Source organism: Strix aluco, chromosome 27 (genome assembly GCF_031877795.1).
Source record: "Strix aluco isolate bStrAlu1 chromosome 27, bStrAlu1.hap1, whole genome shotgun sequence".
Classification (NCBI taxonomy): domain Eukaryota; kingdom Metazoa; phylum Chordata; class Aves; order Strigiformes; family Strigidae; genus Strix; species Strix aluco.
The window spans coordinates 4,473,718-4,479,963 of NC_133957.1; the positions used below are offsets into that span (position 1 = coordinate 4,473,718).

Here is a 6,246-nt window from a genome sequence, read left to right on the forward strand (position 1 = left end):
GAAAAGCTCCTTTGCGTTAGATACCACCAATGCGTGGCCAAAATCAGGGGGGGAAGATTTCCACCGTCTTGCAGAATAAAGGTGGTGAGACATTTTATTCTGAGTGTGCTGTGCTGCAGCAGATAACTTGTTATGCTGTAAACCACAGGAATTACACTGCTCTCCTCTTCCAGCACAGTGTTAAACCTCCGCATCCCAGCACTTACCTTGTCAGTGTTCCTCAGAATCAGTGGCACTTCGTAGGCCTCGAAGGGGACGTAGTTCTGGAATACCACCTCTGAAGGAAAAGGCTGAAACAAGCTCTGTTCCAGGTCAACTGCTGAGAACTGGAGAGGCAAGACAGAGCGGTGAGAGGAGGGTCAGCTGCTGGGAGAAAGATTCATGAAAGAATCCTACACCGATCTCCAGTGGAGTACAGTCTCTTGGTGAGTACGTCCGCGTGGCTCACGCAAGGAAACAGCCCCCCACCTGTGTTCTGAGCTGATCAAAAGTTTCTGGACCACACTGAGAAGGCTCAAGCTAAGAAGCTCTTTTGGCGGGTGTTCCTCCAGGTTTCCTTCTCCAGAATGCAAGGCAGCGCTTACTGCCAGCAGAGCCCTGTGCTGACGTGGTCACACAGCTCCAGAGCACTTCCTGGAAGAGCCACGAGCACTCATGGAGCAAGCGAAACCCAAGAATTTACACGAGACTCCACGGGAAACAATTTTGGGATGATCTTTACTCTGAGACAGAGAGACCGAGTCCCACACATCCCTAAATATCTTTTTTGATAGAGAGCCTAGAAACCAGTTAGAAGACAACACTACCAGAGGAGGTAAGGCTAAAAAGAAAGTAACACAGTAGTTGGGAAAAAGACAAAGGAGGTGAATGCTGGAGAGTGGTAAGGTTTAGCTCTTTTCTCAGCATTACTGGGCAACTTCAGTAAGAGTGGACTTGGTATCTCCTTTTTCCACAGGCTTTAAATAGATGCTTTATTGTATTCCATTATTGCCATTTCATTTAATACCACTGCAGAAGCATGTCTGAAACTATACACAAACAGCCAATGTTCACAGAGCAGAGGCAATACTTGAGAAAATTCCTCCCTGCTTTGTCTCCCCTCTCCCAGCTGCACTGTTCCCACTCAAAAGACCCAGGCAGGCCTCCTGCTGCTCCACAGGAGCCACGCTCACACGGCAGCTCGTGCCTGCAGCACGCTGCCAGTTACGTGTGCGCTCATCTGATGCGTTCCCAGCCTCCTGTGCTGCCTAGGGCAGTCCTTAACCAATTGGTTACAGGTCTCTTGCTGGCAATTTTCCACTCACAGCCTACCTCAGCGATCCACCCGTTTGGACTGTGTGCTACAGTGAGCAGTCCTGTGAGAAAGGCAGCTTAAACATACATCTAAGTGATCCAGAGAACGCACTTCCACTCCCCTCCGCCCAGGGCGATTCCCCTGTGTATCTGGCAGCCTGCAAAATCTAACACCCTGTAAAGGTCCCACACATCGTTCCAACCCAAAACATTAATGCACCTGGTTTTGTTAAATCTTGAGTAATTTCTATAGGCCCTCAGCCTTCAAGGGGCAATGCTGCCACCGTTGAGGGAGTCCCATGACCCCAAGCATTTGACAGTGACTACACCAAAGCACGAGGTGGCTATTTCACCAGGAGGATGGAAAATGGCAAGCTCGAGCCCTTGTGGCCTGCCCCAGCCTTCCCCAGTATCAGCTAAACTCCAGCAAAACCCACCAACTTCAGCAGAGGTTATTTATATTGACGTAGTGCAGACCAGCACTTCCAACCTCTCACCAGGGAAAAGCATTCTACCTTTCCCAGCAGAAGGAACTCCACCACCACCAGCAGTTTGAAAAGACAACAGGCCCTAGCCACTGAGGTATTCAGATGAGCCCGAGGCACGCCTGTCACAAACACACACCCTCTTCAAATGTCACATCAAGCAGCAAGGAAAAGGGCAGGAAAAGGCTACCTTGTGATGGGAGGTTTCACCCATGTCTAGAAGCTGCGTAATCCGGGGCCGCCTCATCTCCCGGGTGCTGGCCAGCCTCTGCTTGGTGGTAAGAGACATCTCCTTCAGGAAGGCAGAGGGAGTCAGCTGAAATGCAAAACACCAGCAAGAGCTACAGAAATGCCTTTCTGCAGAAAGACTTTTCTCGTTCAAGTGCCACTGATGAGTAATCTGTGATCACAGCCACTAGGATAGTCCTGGAAGTCCCGTAAATTACCTGCTGAAATATTTAACATCGGTAAATTAATGATATAGAGCGGAATACACACGCTCTAAGCAAGTGGCTCTGTCCCATTAGCTTCTCCTTCATGAGGTGATGCGACATGTTGGGGGATTTCTGCTCTTCGGGTATTTGTTCCCTCTTGCGTTTTGCTGGATTGAGCCAGAGACCTTTGAAGAGAGCGGGGAGGAGTTATCAGAGATCCCCTAACTCCACCCTTGCACAGTGCTCACAACCAACACGCAGGTGGAGATGGCACTGCTGGGTGAGTCAGAGGAAAGCAGAAAAGCAGTGTTGTGCCAAGGCTGAGGTGGAGAGGAATGGGTCCAAGTTTTCGTTATTTCTTTTCCATTAGCACTCCTCTTCCCTCTGTTCTGGCCTCACAGACCCCTCCACAGAAGGATACAGAGATGTCTCCTTGACAGAGCCTCAGCACTGGGTCACCTCCAGTGAAGGGAGCTCCAGCCAGCAAAGGGGACAGTTGTGGGTGGGAAGGAGGAATCGCCCTGAATCCACTGCTGTTTGCAGGGCTGCATCTGTGCTCCACACAGGACACGAGACACCATGAAACAACTCTTTTGGAAGCTGTTCTATCTGGGACAGCCGTGTCCTGTCAAGACTCCAGGCGGTTTGAGCAGCCCACCACATGCCCAGCTGCCCAGCGGTGTGGCCAGAGCAGCACTGGCAGGTATGCCCACGGGACAGAAGATGTTACTGCCCACACAGCAAAGAGGACGGAAGGAAGCACGTTTGTGCTTCAGCTGTTCCCGTGCAATGCCCAGTACATTCCCTTATCTCGGCTCCACTGGCACGTTCAGGAAAGACCCTGGACTTTCCCTGAAGCAACACAGTCCACCCCCCACTGCACCATGACAGCCCCCTCCAACAGAAGCACGGCAGCAAAGAGGTGGGGAGGTGGTGCCTGGCTCCACAGCACCCTGACAACAGGAGGGGAAGGCAGAGGAGGGACAGGGGCAGCTGCCAGCCTTAACCCAGCTCCTACCCGGCCCCCAGCAGGTACTTACAGGCACACGCTGCTCTGCCTCTCTGACCAGCTTCGGATAACGACGTACTGCCACCTTACTCTGGAGTCCATCAGCCATTTTGGAGGACCCCATGGACCGATGAATCTTCCCAGTGGCCATGACTAGGCAAACCTGGAAGGTGTAACAGTGACACTTTGAAAATCTAGAATCCCATTCACAGCAGACCCAAAGGATACACCTGTGTCTCCAGGCTGTGGCACCCTTCCTAAGTGGAGAACATAAGGCCGCCCCACACTGTTTCGTCATTAGACCATATTTAAGTGGCAGAGTTAAGATTCATAGAAGTAAAACTCCGTAAAAATATTCCCTGAGCCAAAACAGCCTTTTGCTGTGGGTACAGTAAAAGAGCCACAACTATTTCTTTTAATGAACTTCATCTCTCAGCTGACAGTGAGATGCACCAAGGGTCCCTTCAAGGGTCTGCTGGAGATTCAGCTGTGGCTCCTGCCTTAAGTATTTACAGCACCATTTTCCCCTTCCCAGCATCCGATCTCTGCTATCCTGGATTGGCAACTTTGCATCTCCCTTTTTATTTACCCTTTTTCTGGCATCTGGACCATATCTCATAGAATCGTTTAGGCTGGAAAAGACCTTTAAGATCATCGAGTGCAGCTGTAGTCCTAGCACTGCCAAGCCCACCACTCCTTTCCCTGGATGTACGCAGGAACTGCTGCTCAGAAAATCACCTACGGATTTCAAATGCAGGGAAAGGACAGGGAGGGGGAGTTGGCTTTGCAGTCCCTCCCAGCTAGGCCACCTGCTGCATTTTTCATCCTCAGCCTCCACAGCATTGTATAGACAGAGCAAGAAGAAGCTAAGCCCTCAGGTACACACCGTGCAAAAGAGATTCCAGGCCAAAACAGCCCAAAGGCCCTGTGCAAACCAAGGCGGGCAAGGCCAGCAGCAGCGAGGCAGGCAGCCCCCGTCCCCTCCACGTTTCACCCCCAGCCCGGGTGCACTCACAGCCGCACCCCCGGGGAAGAAAGGGAGACAGGCCGGCACGTCCCCTCTCCGGCAGCAAAGCTTGCTCCCTGCCCGGCTCTGCTCGGGGGGAGAAGGGGCTCCAGCTCCCAGCCCCCGGACAGGGAAAGTGCTGCAGCCTCCAGGTGCCTCTCGCCCTGCACAAGAGACCCCCGCCCTGTGCTCCGGGGCAACCTCCCCCCTCAGACCCTCCCCAGACCAGCGGCTGCCGTGCAGGGACACAGATCCCACAGGAGGGCGAGCGCAGCCCGCGGCCAGCAGAGGTTGGGCAGGACCGAGGCCCCCCTGCCCCAGGCACCCCCCTCTCGCACAAGGGATGTCCCCAGCCCCGCGGCATGGGGCAGGGGGTGCCACTGTCCCCCCCGAGCTCCCCCGCAGCCCCGGTCCCTGCTCTGCCCCGCTCCCAAGCCCCCCCTGCCCGCGGCTGAGCCGCCTGGCAGCACCGGCAGCCAGAGCTGCCCTCCGGCTTTCAGCCGGGGAGGGGACGCAGACACTACCCCCCAGCATCCCCCACCTCTCCCTCTCTGCACGGGCCGTGCGGACACACTCACGGGAGGATCCCCGATGCCAGACGGGCTGTTTCCCCCATTGCCAGGGCAACTGGGCATCCCGGCCAGCCCCAACACTGCCATGGCAACGGCGGGGATGTGGCGGCGGGGGGGGGGGGGGGGGAGCAGCTCCGGGACACGGGGTCAGAGGGGACAGGGATGCTCAGTGCCCAAAGCACCCAGTGAGCACAGCCAGCAGGGCCTGAAACCGCCTCCAGCACACCCGCCCGGCTCCAGCACAGCCACAGCCCCGGGTGCGTTACCCCGGCACGGGGCAGCGGCTACAGACAGTCCCTTGCTGACCCCGTTCCGCTCTCTGACCCAGTCCTGGCCCTCACCATGCCTGGAGATGGAAAATTCCTCAGACAGACCCCCCCTCTCACAGAGCTCCCTGCCCAGGTACCCGGGTGCAGCTGAGACAGGGAAGTGGAGGGAGGACCAAGTCTCTTCCAGGCTTCTTCCCAATGACCGGGCTTATCGGTTCCAAGAAGGCTTGCAGGCCAGCCACAAAAGGAAGCATCAGCCATCTGTCCCCAGGGGAGACCCACGCTTTCACAAAGAGAGCCCAGAAGCTGAAATTCACAGCACCATGGATGCTCAGGACCATGGAGTCAGAGGAGGTACGGGGTTTATGTCGCTGCCCCCTTCTCCATTCCTGGGGTTGGACATACCCACCTCTGCTCCCTCAGGGACCAACAAGCCCCTCTTCCCTTGCCAACACTCTCTCTGTCCCATGAGCTCCCCTCTGTTTTCCTGCACAATATCCAGCTGTCACCAGTAAGCTCAGCTTGGAGCCATCGTTCCCAACTCACACTTGGCTCTCAGCTGGCTGCCTGCGTTTCTGACTCCAAGAGGACACATGTGGAGCAGCCCAGGGCGTGGAGAGGGGATCACACTGGCACACAGCCCAGCACAGAAGCAAGCCAGCCCCCTCAGCACTTCAGACAAGCCACCCTCCTCCATCCTAGCAGGGTCTGACCGAAACAGGCTGCGGGCCCTGCTCTCTTCAGAGGCACAGGGAACTGTTGGTTCATACAGGGAACCGCTCTACAGGGCTGAAAATCCATGCCCTGGGAAATGCTGCTGACAGCTCTCATCCTCCTGCAGAAACACACGAGCAGCAGCAGGCGTGTGGCATTATTAACCTCCCTCTTGCTGCAGTGCCAGAAGGACACAGGGCACCATCAGCCTGCATCCCCCCGCAGCCCTGCTGCAGGCTCCGAGACAAAGCCCCAGCACAGGCACTGCCCAGCTCTGGACACCAGGACCAGAGCCCCTGGGGGGTGACACAGGCACATCAGAAACATCTTTCCTGGCATCAGTGCTGCACTCACCAGATCAAATCCACAGAATAACTGGGCACAGCTGGTGTCTTGCAGAGGACACGGAGCTGCAGCAAAGACAAAGACAAGGGCTGCCCCAGGGACAGTGAGGGCCCAGGGAG

At 55.7% G+C, this 6,246-nt stretch overlaps 1 long non-coding RNA gene across 1 annotated transcript; it reads right to left on the bottom strand.

Annotated features, from left to right (window-relative positions):
- Positions 1-245: 245 nt before the first annotated feature.
- On the bottom strand, positions 246-3,335 carry LOC141915771 (uncharacterized). Its single transcript, XR_012621016.1, has 3 exons — positions 3,253-3,335; positions 1,969-2,094; positions 246-326 (listed from the first exon to the last, which is right to left on the bottom strand). It is a non-coding gene; the product is annotated as an uncharacterized LOC141915771 (long non-coding RNA).
- Between the last annotated feature and the right edge of the window lie 2,911 nt (positions 3,336-6,246).